The 21177-nt window shown below is 42.1% G+C and overlaps 1 protein-coding gene across 4 annotated transcripts in view; it reads left to right on the top strand.

The window, feature by feature from the left end:
* The window catches only part of LOC111578304 (G patch domain-containing protein 2-like), a 54710-nt gene that overhangs the window by 2076 nt on the left and 31457 nt on the right, over positions 1-21177 (top strand). For 3 of the 4 annotated variants that reach the window (XR_008600097.1, XM_055006238.1, XM_035954958.2), the window contains exons 2-3: positions 4432-4563; positions 7480-7635. The gene's annotated coding sequence lies outside the window, so the exon portion shown is untranslated. Of the gene's footprint in view, positions 1-4422; positions 4564-7479; positions 7636-21177 lie in introns of those variants that run through there. The other variant, XM_055006239.1, reaches the window with a different exon arrangement.

Below are 21177 nucleotides of genomic sequence, written 5' to 3' on the forward strand. Positions count from 1 at the left end.
CTTCCATATGGCCCAAAAGCAATATGCTGAGGTGTAATTAAAGAAAATGGGGAGATGTAGAGATAGCTGGGGCCCGATGCCGGGGCCCCTCAGACACAGAGTGAGGGGTGAGGACAGACACGCTAAAGCTCAGGAATATTAGGTCCAGTTCATTCCACCAGGGGCAGCGTGCCTGTCACAGGTTCCCTGTCAGTGACCCGACCAGCGCTGCATCAGTCAGGTGCCACGAACCGGCCATGAGAGGACGATTATCAGTTTAAAAAGGCAAGAACATAAAGACATGCCCCCTTTCAAGCCAGGACGAGATCATGTTTTACTCATTAATTTATAACATAAATATATGCAAGGTCAATTTGAATTCTGATGCTAGAAATAATAAATGCAAATGCAACCATATTCAAATGGAACTTGTGCCCTTTGAAACAAACCTCAAAAAGCAGCCACAGTATTGATTTGCAACAAAGCCTCCATGATATTTCAAGTTTAAAGGAGAAATCCTCAACACACAACTAAGGCAGTCAGATCAATATCATTTTTTGATCAAAAGGGGATTTGCCTTTGAAATAGCTAGATTAAACAGATGTTTTATTTTTCATTAGTTATACTGCACCTTTAAAAGCCTGCAGGGGGTTGTGGGAGAGGATGGGGGATTACTCCACAAAAGAGACAATGAAAGTGGTATTTTTTAAGACCTAAAGTTTGACGGGCTGAAAAGTATTTTCAGCTATTTTTTCCCCTCTCTTCTTTAGTTAATATTCTATCGCTCCAAGTCCTTTTTTTGTTTACCCCAGGTGGGCTCGGACATGAAATGGCTGGGACGGTGGCAGCTTGGAATGCCCCTGGGCATCTTACGGCCGTCATGTTGTCAAAGGACCTGGGAGGGGGAGAGAGAGAGAGCCGCGAGTTTTTTTTCAAGTATAAACCATGAGATGGGAGGGAGGGAAAAAAAAAAGCTTCTGTTCTTTTTGTAACAGCGAGATTGGCTGAATTCATTATTATTATTTCCTGCTTTCCCTCATATGTTTTTAGTGCAGCTGTGAGTTGGAAGGCGAGACACGGGTTTGAACATGAAATACAGTCGGGCTCCACATTTGTCATGTATTTTATTATTTCCCTTCTTCACCTCTCAGTCCTGTAGGCAAGGTCCTTCATTTTTCACATGACTGGTTTTCTTATCATTGTGGGCCCTCTCTGCTGGCCTATGAGTGACTTAAAGGCAATAAAACACAAAACATTCTGTAAAACACGGATGCCTCTCTGGTCTGGAGGCCCTGCAATGCCTCTCTGGGAAATTATGATAATAACTCAGTGGTGCTTGGAGTGGCCAGGTCGCTGTCGGGGGGCGGGGGCCAATGGGAAAAGGTTCGCCAAGGTCCTCTGAGCAGGGACAGGTCAAGGTGGCCTGTTGGGCCCTCGCCACCCCCCCGTCATAAACTCTTTCCATCATACAGGATGCCTGCTGCAGCCAGGTACACAGCTGAGCCTCTTCGTCTTGTAGCTGCTGGCGATAAAGCAGTGGCTGATGGGAGAGTGGTAGCGTTGGCCCCCCTGGCAGTGGCGAGGTCAGCTGAGGAGCTTATCATGGCCGGCAGAGGAAAACGCCTGAGTCAACACAACTCCACAGTTTGCCCTCTGAGGGTCAACTCGGCTGTGAACTTTGTAATTTTGTTCTTTTAAAGGGAAGACAGAAGGCAGCAGGAGCAACGTTTATTAGTCCCCTTATTGCTGAACTGTGTCCGGTTTGTGATTTTGGGTGTCTGGATTTGTCGCTGGGTGCGGGGAGGGGCTGGACGTGGTCCCACAACACCTCTTGAGCGTGTGAATGAGAAGGAGCGAGGACAGGAAGAGAGCGCGGGCTCCACCACTGAGGTGCTGACAGAGGCGATAGAGGGGCTGAGATTGCACCTGTTCCGGCCCAGCACCCTCCCAGCAGGGCCTCGTCAGAGTCTCAGCCTTCTCCTGGCATCTGTGATGGGGGCCACGGCCAGTCCCACCTCCAGCGCTCGCTCCACCTCTTCTTTGCTCGCGGAGGAGAGACGAGAAGCGCTGGAGGCTCCATCTGCCGAGGGCTCGCAGCAGTCTCTGCGGCCCGCCTGGGGAAGGGGGTTGCTGGGCCTCCACGACTCTGCCACGGGGGTCTCACAGTGGTAGACCACAACGCGGCACATCACACGTCACTTGCCAGCTGGCCAGGCTTTCTTCCCTGTAAACAGAGACTAATGACCACTCAGCGCACACACACACACACACACACACACCAAACACGTCTCCCTTGGTAGAATGGAGGAGGGGGAGACGGTGCAGGTGAAAAGGCTTGGATGGTTGGGGTGAATCAAAACGGCGTCCTGAGGTTACTTCACTGGATCTACTGCTGCAGGAGAAGCTTTTTGAGCTCAGCGAAGGGGAGCTCACATCACAGTGGGACATTGCTAAAGCTACTCTCAGATTCCTACTCTGACTCCACTACTACTGGTTTTCCGCTTGCATGCAACATCACAGGCCTCCTGGTGCTCCACAAGCCTCGGGGCTCCGCCTGGTTCATCCGCTGGGTGTGTAAAACTCCTGTTGTAGCTCTGTCCAGAGCAACTGCATATAGCAGAGAAATCTGAGAGGGAATAGTGCTCTGGTTTCTTCTCCACAACTGATTTTTCCTTCAACATACAACATGATAATAACCATGAGTTGGTGGGTCTGTCCTTTACTACATGTCACAGCGGCCTTGAGTTTTGTGTCTCCAGATTGAAGGACATCTGTGTGTCCATGTTTCCTGCCCCGTCTCATCAGAATCTCCTTGTCTGTGTCTTCAAAGCTCAGTTTTCTCAAGAATTCCCCTCATTCAATCAAATTATTTTTAGCATTCCCCCAACTAGATAATTTCATATATGTCCTGCTATCTCATTTGCCCTGATGTCCCCAACACATGCTTTTATAGATATAATTATGTATTGGAATATAAATAAATATATCAAATGCAGGCTAGGAGTAATGTGACATTGAGTGTTATTCCCCAGTTAGGCAGGGAGAGGTAGGGAGGTCACTCAGCTACACTGAGCCACTGGCAGCCCAGGCCCCGCTGGTCCACTGGAGTGACTTGGCTTCATCTACAAACTCGCAATAAATATCTGGCCATCATTTATTTTAATTCACTCCTTTCTTGCTCAGATGGAATGGATTCTTAACCTTGTAGGACAAGGACACCCGCATGCTGCCTGCCTTGCCTTAGCTGCTAAATTATTCTTCATTCTTCGGGGGGAATAAAAAAAAAAAGAAAAAAAAAGGAGTCCGGCGTTGCTCAAACTGTCAGCTCCAATGAAAAGCACGCCTGAAAACGTTGTCACTGAACCCCTGGACAAGGAAAAGAAGGGGAGTGGGCAGTGAGAGACGGAGTGGGAGAAGTGGGGGAGAGAGAAAAGGGGGGGTTGGGGAGGAGGTTGGGGGAGTCAGCAGCCTCCAGAGTGATTTATTTGCCAAATCAGGACACAATGAGTCGATTATGAGTCCTCTAATAAGAGAGAGTGTTTGGGGACCCACTAATTGGGCATGATTGAGTTGCAGTCTGGGAGCCGGGCGAAAAGGGAACCTGGTCGGCGGCTGTCATGCAATCATCAGCTAATCAGAGCTTTGAAATTAAAACTGCGTGTTTAGGGTAGAGGACGGGATAATGGCAGGGACCTGCCTGAGCTCTGAGGCTGCCTGAGGAGGCTGTCACAGTGTGTGTGTGTGTGTGTGTGTTTGTTTGTGTGTGTTTATAAGTACAGTATGTGTGTGTGCAGTGGATAAGACAGATTATTGTATTTGCTGTGTGTGTGTGTGTGTGTGTGTGTGTGTGTGTGTGTGTGTGTGTGTGTGTGTGTGTGTGTGTGTGTGTGTGTGTGTGTGTATTTGGGGCCTCTAATCTGTGGCTGTGGTCTGCTCTGGTCTTGATGAGGACAGTGAAGGAGATGTAATCAGCCCAGCCCTTGTACTAATACTTGTATGGTGTGTGTGCTGAGCTTTGTAGTGCTCCGTATATGACATATGCGCCATGTGCATCTTAATTGATATGTAAGGACAGAGCCAGCACTGCAGAGCCAGTAAAATGCTCCGGACACAGATTTTTATATTTTTAACAGATTTATCTATTAGAACCTAAAAAATTGAATTATTTAAATTATTTAAATGTGAACTTAAACATCGTTTTATTGACATTTTATTGGTATTTTTGTTGTAGGTGGTCAAGTATGGTGTCATGTAAAAGTGTAATTATTCCTTTCAGAAAAAAGTAAGAATAAAAATGAAGATTTTTGTCCTTTATGCTATTAGGCTCTTAGATTTTTTTTGTAAATCAATAAAAAAATAAATGAATAAAAACTCTAAATAATAAAATATTAAAAACATGCTGGGATTGGATCCCATATTGATTTGAAAGTTGTGTTCACGTCTTGTCACTAGGGGGCAGTGTTTATCTGCAATGCATCGCGAGAGTACACAGACGGGGCTAATTGATGTCAGGTGCCTCTTCTGGAAGTGTCGTCAAGACAGACATGCGAAGCAGAAATTAATAAGAATGCAACTGTCTTAGAGGTAAGATGGAAATATTGCTTTTATTATTTAAGAACAACAACATCCTGTCAAATAACTGATGACACAACATCTGTCTGATTTTGTTCAATAATCCATTGAAAACTGAACATATTACTTTAAAATGTGGTCAATGCACTAAACCTGGTCACAGTATTTCTACAAATTCCCTCTTATATCCCTGCTGGTAATCTCCTTAACTGTGAGTTCATGTTAATTAGAGTTAGCTTTGTGGTTTTAAATTTAGCATTTTAAGTGTGATTTTTTTTTTTAAACGAAGTGATAACTTTGCATCACTCTTGCAAAATATATTAAGGTATGAATTTTAAATTGAATTTTCCAGTTTTATGTTTTTTATTGCAAAGATAAACTCTGATTCAGTGTAAATGTGCAGGACTGTTTCCTGTGTTGGATTTGAATGCAGTCACTGTAAAGTCTTTTAGTTGTTGAAATGTCAGATCTCCTTTGAATATTTCAGCGTTCTAATAATGAATTAAACTACATTTTATATAAAAATTATTAGCGATTAGATTCTGTAGATGTATTCATATCACATCTTTATTTCATGTTGTCAGTGGCAGTATAGAATGTATGTACATTTTTCATTTATCTCATAATTAATACATTTACACATCTGCTTGCTGTTGTCCATGCTGTATTATTAAATTTAATGGGGCATTTAGATACTTAAGTCAAACGACACTTACGTGCTTGAAATTTGTTCCATATTGTGTGAAATCAGATTTTTGAAAATAACTTTTAAGTTTCCACATTCGTTTTTTTTTTCTTTGAGTTTTCCTGCGTTCGGTCTATATCTACAATTTCCCCACCAAACAAACCAGCAAACATAGTATTTTTCAATCCTTCTAAGGCCTTGTCTAATTGTAAATGCACCTTACATCTAAAGAGGGCCTCACTATAAAAATCTGAAGTGGGTTTAGGCATAAATGGGATTAATTCCCAAAGAATGTCCTTTGCTCTTCCTCCCGTAATTTCATTTGCAGGGTCCACAGGATGAATAGCCAAGCAGGCAGTGATGTGGAACTGGAGGACAGGCCTTGCGGGGCCTGTGCTGTTACACCGCAGCCTTCAGGTTATGTTACCTTGATAATGTCACAGCTGCAGGAACCACACCGCCCACCATACAGGACATAGGAAATCCAATTATCCACCTTCTAATGTGTGGGAATTTTACGCTCTCATTTCTTAGACTTTGGCTTCAGTCGTGCCTCAGGCCGAACTCACCTGAGCAAGATTCCTGGGACTGTTATTTATTTATTTACCTGGAAATGCTTTTGGACAGAAATCAATACCGTTGGAAAGTTAGATTGTAGTGGAAGCCAACGTAGAAATAGTTTTCTGGACAACAACACTTGAAGATTTATTATATTCAATATAATTTTAAAGAATGAAGAATTAGCTTAATTGAGATCTTTTATGTATTTTAAATCTGATATCAACTTGACTGGACGTAAACACAGTGAAGAGGTGAACAGGAGCAGCCCTAGCTGGTCCTGGATTCAGCCAGGTCTTTGTGATGGCTGCGTATGGGAGCAGGTCCCCCACCTGCATGGACCCCCGACTGTTTTTTGATTTAATTAAAAGGAAGAGGGGGCATCAATTTGAACTGCATGGCAGAGAGATGACAGTACACAAATTGAAAGTAAGCATCTCAGTGGAGCGGGGAGGGGGCTGGTCCATCATTAACATGGAAGACAATTCTGTGTGCAATGTAACAAGATTAGAAACATTATTATCATTCCACCGCTAGACGTAAAGCCCTGCCACAGAAAGAAAAAAAAAACACAATCAGAAGAAGGCTCTTTACTCAGGACAGGATGAGACAAGCTTAAAATACAAATAAAACGTAGCTTGTTCGCCATGATACTGAGCTGAGTTACTTACCTGCAGAGCAAAGTGTGTTTTATATTGTCTCTGAAAATATATAGCTCATTCCTCAGGGAGGTTTCATGTTTTCTGACACTTGGCCCCACACAGCAGTGATTATGTATCTCAGAAGTGATTATATATCTGCCTCCCCGCTGAATCCACATCCAGTGTTTGAAGGTTTGGTTTCGAGCCGATCCAAAGGAATGTGAATGGGCTCCGAGCTCGAGGAGGAGCCTTTATTAATGAACAGTAAAGACAGATGAGTCTCCCTCATGCCAAGCAGGTTGCCTCAATTGGATTAGTGAAGCTGAGATTGGGATGGATAGCTGTCTATGTGCCAAGTGGCCATTAGCTCGGCCAGTATGCCAATATAACCGTATACAAAACAGGCTCAGGATTCCCCTCGGTGATCTCAACAGTCAGACTGGACATCTGAAGCAATAAACTGCACTGACATGCTAATGAGCAATAAACATCTATCAACTATGATGAGGCTTAAACAGCTGATTTAGTTTGATCATCTGAGCTGGTTGCTTTTATTGTTCTGAAAATACAAATATCAGTGACGAGCGCCAGTGATTCGTCAATGGCTGTCACACTGTACTTTATGAATGGGAAGCTGCCCATTCCTGGCATGTATCAGAGCAAGCTGCTATGTTTCCAAGGCTGATGTCATGTTCTGTGTGAGGCGATGATGGGCACCGTACATGTCAGCGGACACCAGGGGCCCTTCTCCAACCAACTATACAAATGGGCATGAGTGTGAAGAGCTGGGGAAACGTTATCAATCACCCGGCGTCTCGGCAGAGGAGCTGCTGGCGTTTGTGTAGAGAGTCCCACTCATACTGATCCATATAAAAGGCTGTGTGATGTATTAGAGCAGATGAGCAGGGGCCGGCTCTGACACATGACTGACAGCTCATTTGACAGCCCCAGGAAAGTGTGCAGGGAAGTTTCAATCCAATCTAATGCTGCTGAAGGAATGAAATTGTGGTGTGAGATTATGTTTTCATGTTATATCCCCTCTAGGACAACACAGACTGAATGGGATGAATATGATGTGGGTGACCCCCGGTCGAGGAGGTACCTATGGAGCCAGACGCCACAGTCGACTCGGAGTCGAGACCTCCTGACCCGTGACTCTCCCCCTCAATCCACTTCAGTCCAGTGAATCAGGTTTCTGAGGTAAAAAACAAGAAACTGAAACCTTGCTCAAACCCATATCTGTGGGTAAACAAAAACATTTTTGTGTCATGCATTATCAATCAGCCGTCTCGTGGGGCTTTCCTAACAGGTAATCTCTGTCATTCAATCGCTCCGCCACACGAGCTGGGTCCTCCGGAAACATGATAGCCGCAAAACAGACGTTAATATTAAGTGCAAGAGAGATCAGCTTCTCTTTGGCCTGCTCTCTCGTCTCCTTATTTCATAAGAGCAGAATAGCTCAGTAGGCCGCATGCATCTTGAAATCAATATTCCTTACTCTGTGGTGTAGGTTTACACCCGTATTTTTAACGCTAAGCATTTCTTATAATAAAGCCCATTTTTATTGACAGAACATTAAATGAACCAAAGCTGGCTTATAAAAATATCTCCACATGCCACACTCAAAGGTCACAGAGGTCACAGACCGTTTCTTAATTACACCAGAAATGTAAAATTATTTTACCAGAAAACTATTAAAGCCCAGGAGACTCAAACCTCCCAATGCGTGCTCCCACAATGATCAATCATAGAGGGCTAATTAGCCATTTTACAGCTATTAAAAAAAGACACTCAGCCCTTTTCATTATGCCCCATCTATTTTCCCAACATTATGGCCTTTTCTGTTTTTTTTTCCCCAACTTTGAAAGTTATTAGAAACTTCTGCTGCATTGAGGAATCAAAGCATCAACTTTCCATATTGGACACGCCAGGCTTTCTTTCCCCTCCATCCACGTTTTATTCACAGAATGAGGTCAGCAGTTGGCATGCGAGCGCTGAGTGTCAGCTGCTGTTTTTCCATTGGAGCAGACTACACTGGGGTGTTTAGCCCTCTGACAGGCCTGACGTTGGCCTCCGAGCAGTGACCACAGAACCTGATCTCACACAATCAAGCAACTGTGTCTGCTCGGTCTAAACTCGCCGTTCCCAAACGTGTCACACACACTTCACTTCTCTTTCTGCTTCCAGCGCTTTGCCTCCTCTCTCCTCCTTTCTTTCCCTTTTTTTACCCTCTCCTCCTGTGTTTCCAGCTTTCAGCTCCTGCACCTTCTGATGGCATCCATATTTCCCTGTTAATTCCGCGGAAGCCCTGCAAATGTTCGTATTGTCTAAGTGATCATTAAAATTTATGGCAAGCTGACTTCATCCAGCTTGCAAGGCCTCGCCAGCATAAGTCATAATTATGTGATGACACTGTAAGACGGAACGTCCACGCTGGCCCCCTCGTCCAGGCCAGTTAAATGATGTAATTAGCCTACCTAAGAGGTGAACGCTCCAGATTGGATAAGTTATTAAATGTTTGGATGAACCTGAGCTCCATTTCCCTAACTATCGCTGTCTTCCTCTCATTCTCGCTCCCTCCCTCTTTCCTCCATTAGCCCATTAGCAGTTATGTGATACTATATGCTGATGGGGCAGTGGACAGAGAAAGTGGGTAAATTAAGCCTGACCATTGGTTGTGTTATGAGCTGCTCTTATAAGGTGCCACTGAAGGACACTGCAAGACTGAAGTGAATCAGTGAGCGACTACCACAGACTCGATGCTACAGTAATGTGAGCTCAGCTGAGTTTGTAAACTTGAATAAACGTCTGACCTTCGTTAAGACTGTGCGTTATGCATATTGTGTTCATCGAGGCCTCATGGCTCACCCCACTGAACTCTGAGAAGGGAGCGTACTGTACGACAAACATGGGTCAGACGGGCAAACATGTCAAATTTAACCCGTCAGATTGCTCAATTTGTCCCCAGTTAAGCTGTAATGGAAGGCAGTGCACTGAGGTTGACAGCGCGCCTGCCGCTGGGCCCTTGAGCCTCGGTGTGTGCGTCACCGCCCGCGAGTGTGTGTGCCGTGCTCCACCAGAGGGTCTCACCAAGCGTGACTGCGTGTTATTCACACTGACGAGTTCCACTGTTCACTGTCACCTCTCATTGTGAGGGGAAATAAGCCTGTGGAGAGAGAGCTGTGGCCAGGGGAGGGTGGAGGACAGAGGAGAGCCCCTTTTACAGCCCAAACACTGCTTTCAAGGAGATTCAAGCTGAATATTCCAAAAAAACCAACCCACATTTTGACAATAGAAGCTTGCCGAACAGTGTGTTTTCTAACACATTCTTGCAGACAGAGGCGGAAGCCCGGCTGTGTGTGTGTGTATGTGTGTGTGTGTTGGCCGTGTTCGGGGAGGGGTGGGTGTTATGGTGTTTGATTTGTTGTGAAGACTCGAGCAGCAGGACTCAGCAGAGTCCAGGTTGGCCCAGCAGGCCCGCCGAGAGTGACACTTCCTCTCTCTGTCTCGTCCTGCCGAGAGCCTTGACAGCAGGGACCTGGTGCTGAGCCGCGTCCCCCGTTCATCATCACCACAACCAACCACCCACAGCGGACAGGGAGGGAGGTGGAGGGGTGGTGGGGGGGACTCGGTTATCTGTGTCACCCCACTGTCCCTCCCCCTGCTGCCTCTGTACCCCCCCCCCACCACCACCACCACCACCTCCCCTCGCTCTGTCTTTGGCCCGTCTCCAGAGAGACCAAAAAGCCCGGTCGCTCTCGGCTCCCTGATTGTTTTTGTTCCTGTGAGCAGACAAATAGAGTTTGGCCTCTTACAAAAGAAAATGCCCGAGCTCATCTGATCTTACTGCCCTAAGGAGTGGCCTGGCCTGAAGGGCTAGTGATTGGAAAATTACAGTGCTGTTCCAGCCATATTGTCAAGGAGTCCAGGCCAGACTCTTCTCTGTTTGTGTGAAAGGCCAGCAGCTGAAATGGCCAATCGTGCACTTTTAGACAGTACTGGGGTGAGACTGGCTTTCGACAGCGCTAATTTAGCAAATGATTTGTGAGTTAATCCTAATTTAGCTGACTTTTTTTTTTACATTGATTAAACTATATATGTATTTATAGGATACAGAATCTGGTAGGTGATGTTTTTGTACTTGAAATAGAAGCTCTTCTTTTGCATTTTTAAAAAGATAATGACACATTTTTCACTGAACTGGTCAGCACATTCAGTGTGACACATCAGCCAGAGATTTGGTCTTTGGGTGAAAATACCTGTTGCAGCTCCAGAGCGATGCTGGAGCCTCCCATCCCCTCCTCACAAGTGGCTCTCTGATAAGTGATTACAATTGGGCAGAAAGGAGGAGTAAAACAAGGGCCTTGTCAGCACAGACCCTCCAGATCTGAGGTCAATTTCGCCCTCTGATTGCGCCTATTTTTGTGCTGTGTTTGTGTGGGGGAAGGGGAGACAGAGTGGGAGAGTTTACTGTTGCCTCATTGAAGCCATCATCATCACCTGACGAGCAGGCGCCCAAGCTGCCTGTCTGTCAGTTTCAAGCCTTTTTTTCCTTCCTCCCTCTCGCTGCTCTTTCATTCTTCCATGCCTCCACCCTTTCCTTCCCCTCCTCCCCTATCTCTGCTCCTCTTCCAACCCCTTGGCCCTGGCCCTCTGCCTGCTCTTTCGCTTGCCCCCCTCCCCATGTTCGCAAATCACTTCTTCCCGTGTCAGCAGGTAAATTGTTTTGTCCTCCCATTCCCTGCTTTCATTACCTTGTGTAAATTAAGCGATATGTCGTCCACCGGTGCGCGCCAGAGCGCTCACCGCGCCAACGCCAAAATCATGAGATTTGGCATAATAAATGAAGACAAACTGGCAGTAGCAGTGCTCCTCTCCGCGCGGGCTCGCCTTCATTATTCGCTTAACTTGCCGGAGAAAATGACTTAACCCTGACCTGTGTATTACGTCCCATATTCACTCCAGATAAAAGCCTTTTTACAGCGCACAACAATTTATATTCCGGCAAAGAGGCTGCTTTTCTCTGTCAGTTTTCCAATCTCAGCTCCTGAACACACGTCATTAAACTTGTCTTGCCTTCCTGTATTTGTCCATCAGTCCTTCTTTTTACATAAAATCTGGCAGCATTATTCTGGGATTTGATGGCACCCACTCATTTTTTCCCCTTGGAATGTTTGATTGGAAGAAATATAGCCGGGCCGGGGCTATCTCCTCTCTTCTGTGGAATCATGCACTTGATGAAATAGTGTTCCCTCAGCAAGAATAATAAAAACAGACTTGTGCATTACAGGGGGCTCTCAATCTGCCAGCCAGGCTGAGCTGAGCGAAAAAACCCACCCTGCCTCCTGACAGATTTTTATAGTTATCCCAGCAGATAAATGGAAACGGGTGACCAGGCTGGGGAAGGCCACTCTGCAGCCGAGTGTTGGCTGCAAGGCTGGACAATAGCAAGATGTGTGGTGTGAGTGCTAAACTGCAGAGACATCACCACCAGATTTGTTCTTTTTTGTTGTTTAGAGAGAGATCTGGAGGCAAATGTTGCTTCTGGTACATACACAGATGTAATCAAACAAAAACTCTAACTCGGTCTCTATTAGTAAACCTTCTCTTTGGACTATTACAGCAGTTAGACAGTTGTAAGTTCAAGTTCTGTGTCACACTGGGGTCTAACTCCATTGAGAATGAACTGTAGAAGATGAAAAGGGTGATTGCAACTGTCCTCAGGGTGATAGGTGTTCACTTTCCAATTTAGAAGTGTCAGCATTACTATAGTATCAAGCTCACTTGAATGTAAAAGGTCACAGACACTTTGCATAAAGTCTTTTGTTTGCTGTAGTAGTTAGTTGAAGGTTTTCTGCTGTGGAAGCTTTTAGTTGTTTTAGAGAAACAAATGGTAGAGTGTAAAAGCAGACATATTGCAGGGGCTGCAAGTAACAATTATCTTTTCATCTTCTGGTTTTTCTGTTTTCTTGGTTATGTGATTGGGTGTTTGATTGATGACATTCAAAGTGAATCTTAATTTCCAAGAGCTTGAAGATATCCCTTAGATTTTAACCAACGATCCTAAAACACACAGAGGAAAATAGTAAATTCCGACATATAATAACATGACAACTGTTTTTTGCGTTGTTGCTTGAAAAATAACATAAATTATTATAAATAAAATAAGTTTGAGTCATTTTCAGTCAATATTCAACTTTCTTCAGTAGCACTTTTAAAACATAAAAGCCACTGAAAGTGCTTTGCATACTGTCATAAAACATAGGACATATACACAGCACAATATATTAAAACTGTAATTAAAATATAAACCATCTGAAAAGAAACAGAGAAATAAACACAAGGTAGGCCAATATGCAGGCATCAGAAATGTTTTATTCTCACAAATTTAGATTTAGCCAAATGTTTTTATTACTTCATGTTGCAGCACATTACATCATATTATTTCTTTTACATGCACAGATGTCACTTCTCCTAAAAAAACATAATTAGAAAAAACATGAAATTTCCCGATGACATCTTAGAACAAATACCTTGAATTCATTTGTGGGTGTTCACAAGTGAGATCTTGGTTTAAACATTTTTCGAATAATATTAAATCTGAACTTTACAGCCCTCCCTGTTCCCTTAAACAGAAGATGTTGAATTAAAAAATACTTCAAATACCAGGTTCAACAGGACATTAATAAAATGGGTAAAAGCCAACACATCATATTGCAGCCTTTCTTTATAATTGATTTTTAAGCACTCAGGTAGGTTAAAGTAAATGCAAACTAGCTCTGTCTATTTCTGGATTTGAGGTAGAAAAAACGCCCAGGTTGCTGCTCTTGTTTACCCCATTGAGCTTAATTAAGCCCAAAAGGGTATATTACATATATTCTCACACTATAAATGTGAAACTCCATGAATCGGGGCATCCAACCAGAATTCTCATGACTAAAATAAAGAGAATTCTTTCTGTAGGTGGAAAAGTTCCACTGTGGATTGTGCTGTAAGGTTTTACCTTCTGGGAAGATAATCAGCATAAATGGCGCTCATTTCCACCTAACAGGCCCTGATTAATCAGCCAAACTGAACAGGCTAATCAATCTACCTCTAGTACTTTCCACGCTGGGTCTGGAGAGCTTCGTGCAGTCTGCTTTCTCCTCCTCTGTTCAGCAGCGGGCTTTGTGGAGAGCAATACAGCTGTGAGGAATGAACACAAAAGGCAATAAAATTTAGTAAGTGGTGAGACGTTTAAGGATTCTTTCTTCTTCACCCTTTAAATAGTGCTCATGTGTCTTGGTAAAATTAGTTTCAGTCCCGTTTGATTGATGTGAGTAATGTTTATTAAGAAGCATAAACATCTAATGGAATTGCATGACAAAAATTGCACTTTAGATTACTTCATTTTTGTAGTTTGTTTGTTGCAGTCGGTTGGTGCACTGTTGTTTTGAAGGCTTGAATTTGACATTTTGGTCATCTCATCATTTGTAACCACAAGTGACCATATTTAAACGAGAGGTTTAAGCTGGAGAGGAGCACGATTTTAAAGAAATATGCTTCAGTTTAGTCACATGTGCCAGAAACACGCACAAAAGCCATTGTTAGCTTAGTGTTGGTAAAATTTGCCAGTTTATAAAGCTTTAACTGAATAGCTGCTATTACATTAACACGAGTTAGCGTCCCCAATTAGAATACAGTCAGCAGCATCAAATAAAGAACACAAATATCCTCACAAAAGAGATTGTACTGCAGTGAAACAAACACATATTGTTATGAACAATATTGAGTTAGTTAAGAAAGGTTAACGCAGGTTAGCAGTCTAGCAGGATCAGGTACTATTTGTATAGCAAACACTACGTTACTTGCTATTTCTAATGCTAGCTAGGTAGTTTAGTTAGCAGAATGCATCCATAATTCACATTAACCGCGATATTAATTTTACTGTTAATTTTGTCTTGTAAAAAACCAACATAATTGAACAATATGAACAGACTAACGCACTTTCACAAGGTCAAAGTTGTGTGATTAAAAACAAGCATCTAAATGCTCACAGTGCCTGATTGACAGGTCATTGTGGCCATGATTTGGTAATCTCAAAGTAGTCATGTTGTCATATCTATCATATTTATCATCATACTGTAGATAGTATATGTAAAGGTTGATGAACCCTCCCTGATGTCCACCAGATGGCCTGACTCCACCTAAACCCTGCCTAATCAAATAAAGAGCAAAGAGTTTTAGCTTGAGTTAAGCTGAGGTCATGCAAACAACCCTAGACCATGAACCGTTCAATGATACCTATGTAACTCAAAGCAGCCCCAGCCTTAATTTTACATCACTTTATTACCATTTAAGCAGGTGAGTTATTAACACCCCCCCCCCCCCCCCCCCCCCCCCCCGTTGATTGTCGTTAATGGGGAAATTAGTTACAGAAACTAAAAGCCTCAAGTGGCCATTGAAGTAAAGGCAGATTTTGGCATATCCATGTTGGCTTCACATTTCAGCACTGAAAGCTGACACTTGTTTAGTTTCAAATTTTACATAAATGGGAGAAAGAAAGAAAGAAAATCATGCTCTGTTGAATAAGATGCAAAACTAGCAATTGAGACCATAAAGTCATTAGGCAAATGTTCATTGAGGTAACAAATTGAATGAGAAGTTGGTTAACTTCTTTACTGGCTTCTATACAATCTGACCTGTTCTTGCACTCAGGCCCCCTACTGGCCATTAAAAAGAAGGTTTAGGGCATTTTTGCATTGGCTTTGCTTTTTAGGTATCAGAGCTACATTCATTTTTTTCAAGTACATCTTGTAGAAATGAGCTAATCAGAAAACGTATTTCTAATTGTTGACAAGCATTGATGTTGCTTTCTGGATGCAAAAAAAAAAAAAATCCAGTTTATGTGACTTCATGATGGTCAACAGTCAGACACACTGGATAAGTTAACACAAATACATAAAAATGTAATGCCACAAGCCCCTTTCAAAATAAAATCAATTTGCTTCAGTTTCAGGGTCCTGATGTTGTGCATACTGTCTGACTGTTGCACTGTCATGGATTACAGGGACACTGGAATAGAACAGAGCCGTCATTAATGTGATTAGTTACACGTGCTCACCTAGTTTTCTTAGCCAAAATGCCTGCTGTGAAAAAGACCTACAGATCACGACTGAGGGCATTTGGATGTGACATTGCAGGAAAAACACAGATTTACAAATATTCACCCAGCGGTTATTATTGAGAAAACAGTAGCAATTGTTCACCACAAATTCTGAGATTTCAGTGTTAGGAAATCAATCTGTGTTAATTTCCCTCTTTCCATGTGATGTTTTGTGATGTATTATTATTCCTACATTCTCCACTTTACCACTGCACACTACAAGCATTTAGTAGTTCATGCAAAATAGGTCACAGAGGAAAGTTTTACTGCTCGAAAAGAAAAATAAATCATCTTTGTATTTTGAGATAACTGAATTCTGAACTATTTCTCCTCAAACTCTTAGGAGAAATATAAAGCAAAAATAATAAATCAATCTGAGACAAATTATCCTGTCCAGTTTGAGAATAAAAACAAAAACACTAGAAAAGTAAGAGTTCTAGCTGTGCTCAAAGTCTTCAAAGAGTTTTCTTTTTAACAAACGTATGGAAGAAATAAAAAGAAAAACAACCAAAAAAAATCCCAGCTGACAATGGATAAGATGCAAAGTACAACTTGTGCAGGTCATCAGTCTATCACAGAACTAGCACAAAGAGAAATCCACCTTCACACTCACACCTATAGCTACTTTAAAGTCAACAATTACCTTCAACGCATGTCACAAAGGGAGAACATGCAAACTCTACACAGAAAGACACAGTGCAGACCAACATGTTCAAATGGCACCACATGCCTCCCCATGAAACTATACTCAGAAACATTTTTTGTAGATTAAGAATTACTTAATTGAATAGAAGAAAAAATAAATAAATAACATCCATCCAAACAGATGTGCACTGAAAAAGCATGTGCTAAACATACCAACATTGCTTCCTCATTTACATTCACTCACCTGTGATGCACTACCACGCCTTTACAGCTAAAAAGAAACCACCATATTGCATAGAAAATGAATGAAAACTAATGTGATGCCTGCTGTCACCGGGATGTTAGGATCAGCAAAGGTAGGTGTCACAGTCATTGGTTAAACTCTGAAAAAGGACCCCCAAAAAATGGCCAAACACAGCTTCAGATTCAGCACTGTACTTCCTCTGGTCCCCAGCAATACACCTGCCAGGGTTCAGATAGCGCCGATTAATAGTTGTTGAGATATATCAAGAACAGACACACACACTTACAGAAATTTCCAGTGAGATTTGTGACAAAACAGTACAAAAACAAAAAAAAATATCAACAAAAAAATCAACAAAAAAATACAGAGTTTAGTCACATTTCTGATATTGTGAAGGCTCATTTATAAGCCAGTTTTCTTTTGGATCTTCCTGTTATCTGATAGTTGATTATTTCAGACACGTGAAGAACAGGGCAGTGAGAGGAGAAAAAGAGCATTTTAAAAATCTTAAATTGGGATCAGGCTGAGATTAGAGGACGGCTTTTTCCCAGAAGCTGAATTTAAGAACTATGAAAAAATGACCAAAACCTCTTATTAATGTTAAACTGAGCTCTATTACATCTAGGAGAAAGAACAGATCTAATTCAGAGTTTTTCTGTCTTCTGGGGAATTACACCAGCATTCATATGACAGCTTTTCCGTCACTATAACTTCTAGTCCTCTCGAGCTGTTTTTGAAGAATCGTCCACACTTTTCACAACCCCTGGCAGAGGATTTAGATCCTGGCTGCCTTTTCTTTTACACCGACACCCCAAACAGCCATCAGAAAAGGAGATAAAAGATCAACTGACTGGGCTCCGCTTCAACCCACCTGCTAAATTGACATATCAAACACCTTCATGAAGCCGGCTGACACGGCTACCCATGGCAGTGATGCATCTGAAACAATGTACAGGAGGGTCTCCAGGTACGCAGCTCAACAAACAAGCCGCTGTTTGATTTGCTTGTCAACAAAACGCCACTCCTGAGGTTTATGGGCCAGCTTTCTAGATAATTTTGCTAATGACTTATGTCACTTGGGTACAGAAAACCGGAGCCTTTGAATCCTAATGAGAGATCTCGGGGTTGGCTTTTTGACAATCAGCGCGCATTGCTGTGATTTTAATGGTTATGGTTGAACTAGGATGCACTGATAATGTTCAGGAATTGCTAATCAATCAAGAGGATGGCCAGTATTTAGTTGTGGAAGGCAGTAAAGCACAATTATCCATGAACTGAACTTAAACACTTCTACTTTGCACTTCCTTTCCACTACATTTTAAAGAGAAAATGTTTCTTTTCTACTCTGCACCATTTCTTAAACATTTACCAGACACTTTATACTCTTTTGTTTTATGTGCATTCAGAAATTTAAATGCAAATTGCTTGTTGATGCATCGGTCATTACAATCCAATTCTAAAAAGCTATTTGAAATGGCAAAGACCTATGTCGTCCTTATTTAAAAAGGGTGTTCAAAATGCACAAATTTTCGATTCAGGATGCTGCAGATGTGAAGGAACATTACAAACATCTAAATATACGTAGCAGACACCCTGATGTGACTTTTCCATTGAAATACTGAATCCTAAATAATACTTCTGAATCAGATCAGCCTGACAAAGATCATTTGCACAGACTTCCAGCGGCAGAGAAGGACTCAGTGCAGGAACCCCTCCTCTCTGAAAAGACAGAGAAAAGAATGATACAAACAAAGAAAGGAAAAAAAACTCGAATCCAACTCATTTTTTACTGTATGAAAGTTTCACAAGGTCGTTCGGAGAGTCGTGTTAACACAATACCTGAATACAGATTTGTTTCCTTGTTCTACAAGTCATGGAGAGCCGAGTCTTTAAGCGATCATTATTACCATACAAATAGACAGATCTATTTAACAACCCCCTTTTTATCGCATAACACTTATTCTTTAGTGTTGCTCCCTGAAAGGCACTGAAATGCGTCTCTCCCCCTTCTTATTCTCTCTCTCTCCCTCTCTCTTTCTTTTTTTTTCCTTTTTTTTTTTGGGCAGGGAAATCGTCTCCGGGTTGATAAAGGCTCAGAGCAATAGAAGAAGCAAGGCTGACATCTTCTTAAGAGATGATAGGAGAGCCAAATCAAATAGGATGGAGCAGTCACTCTTTTCACAGATAGGTAGCTCATTTCTGGTGGCTGAGAGTTTGCATCCCTAGTGGCGCTCTGCCTGGGAAAGATAGCTCGCTAGGACTCCATTCATTATTTCATTCCCTGCCTCCTCCTTTCACATCTTAGCTACTTCTTTTTTTTTCTCTTTTTTTTTGCTTTAATGAGTTGCCTATTTTTCTCAAGTGTTGATGGCGATCTTGGAATTTAGATTTGGAGACAAAATGCTTAATCACAAGCGTTTTTCATTTGTGAAGAAGAGGCAAAAATCAATTATTTCTATTAGACAATGCTGATTGGAAATGAATGGAAGTGGTAGCATTTTGAAACAAAGGCTCCACAGAGACGAAGATAAGTGTGAGTCTGCCCCCCCTGAGGTATGATATGTGGTTTGGCTTTATAAGCAGTTTGCAAACATTTGCCATTAAAGCTATGCAGAGGGTTTACTGTGGTGATACAAAAACAAGCCAAAAGTTGGTGATGAAATGCCCAAAATTCAGTAATTGTAGTATAGAAGTAAGTAAAGTAACACTATCACAAAGAGACAATGTTAAGTGGCAAATCATACAAACTCTGAATGTTTACGGTGATGTATTTGGATGTACTTTCTATCAAATATCATTGTTTTTTTACATTTGCTATTAGCAGTGGTGTTTTTTTTTTCCGGCAGTGTAACTTTCTTGTACATTGCAGGAACTTTTCCCGTTCTATTTATTGCCACACTTGATCAATGAAGTCCAGGCTCCATATGATATTCAGCTTGGCACTTCATGAAGAACACTTTGCTATCATATCCCCTCACATTCTTTGCAAATCCCTTTGAAAATTATTTATAAAAATTAACTTCTCTTGCAGAGGGCTCATTGAAAAGAAGAATTACATGACAGATAAAACACTTTATCGCCAGTGAAAGACTAGACAATGTGCGTTGAGAAATTGGGAAGATGGCAGAAACAATGAATATTAAGTGCCTTAGAATCTAAAGCTGCTGACTAAATTGAAACAGTATATCCTGAGGGGGCAAGGTCTCCAAATTGCTAATTACTGCCTCTGAAAGGGGGCTGTTTCTGATATGTTTGCTTGTGAAAGGCTGCCACTTAATGAAGCAGTGGCTCAAGTTTTTTTTTTTTTTTTTTTCTTTTTTTTATAATATTCCCAGTCTCCGGCTTTCAGGGCTCTCTCCGGACTCTCCTCCCAGGCCAGAACAATGGCGGGCCCAGGAGCCCAGCTTCCCCACAGGCCCCTGCGAGAAGAGGCCGGGGGCTGGGTACTGAGGGAGCCGCTCAGCATGCTGAAATATGGAGGCGACAGATAAGGTGGCAGCGGCACAGAGAGGCCCTCTCCCATGGGCCCAAGGGGAAATTTGCAGTTATTAAGAGGAAGATGAGAGCGATTAAATGGCTTTTGTACTCATTTTCACAGACTTTTCTTTTTTTATTATTTGGACTGCCTTCATCTGATGGATGAAAGAAGTGGTAAATTACTTTTTTTTTTCTTTTTTGCTTCATTCAGAAACAACACTAGCTTTGAGAAACAATTCTTCATTACTGAGAGCTGTCTCACATCATAAAACACGTATTAGTTCACTATTGTTTTAAAAGGTGTGGAGGCAATAGAATTACTGTAATCTGTAATCGGCAGCTACAGTAATTACAAACTTGACATGCTTTTGGATTTTGTTTGAAGAATTTAGCAAAATGTTACATACATGTAGACTTCTTATAGCCCCTTATCTTCATGGGAGTGGACACAATTGCATGAACAGCTGTAGAATTTCATGCAACAATAGCCATGCAACAAACGGTAATGCTTCATGTCGTTGATTTTTCACTGGAGCTCTGCACTGCATAGGTTTGTAGAGTACTTCCCTGCAGTGGTGGAATATAACCAAGTCCATTTCCTCAAGTACTGCGCTTGAGCACAGATTTGAGGTACTTTTACTTGAGGATTACCATTTCGAATTAGAATTAGAATGGCTTTATTGTCATCATACATGGCATGACGAAAATATAAATAGCTTCCACTGGACGGTGCATAACAACAAGCCATGAGTAATAAAATATCAACATTAAATAATCAAATCAAATGTACATATATAACAAAACAATACTAAAAATGCCAACGTGTGCAAAGGAGGCCAGCTATTTACAATATGGGAAGTAGATGAAATGGGATAAGAACCAGTAGCCTAGGATAAATATGTTATGGAATTGCATGAAAGCAGCAAAAAGTGACATTGTGCATTCAGGTAGACAGGTGCTTGGAGTTCAGGAGTCTGATGGACCATGGATAGAAACTGTTCCTGAGCCTGTTTGTCCTGCATTTCATGCAACTTTATACTTCGCCTGTGCTGCTGTCTGATTCCACTACTTTTATGTGCCGGCTTTAGATACTATTTACTCTTCAGATTAATTTCTGTGACACCTTTCCCGTCCAGTGAAAACTCCATATTTCAACATTTCTTTAAATGTTTCTTATCGGAAGGATTAGGCGTTCCTTTGTGGGTTGAGAAACTTCTGCTACTTCTTAAGC

Source organism: Amphiprion ocellaris, chromosome 20 (assembly GCF_022539595.1).
Source record: "Amphiprion ocellaris isolate individual 3 ecotype Okinawa chromosome 20, ASM2253959v1, whole genome shotgun sequence".
In the NCBI taxonomy this organism is placed as follows: domain Eukaryota; kingdom Metazoa; phylum Chordata; class Actinopteri; family Pomacentridae; genus Amphiprion; species Amphiprion ocellaris.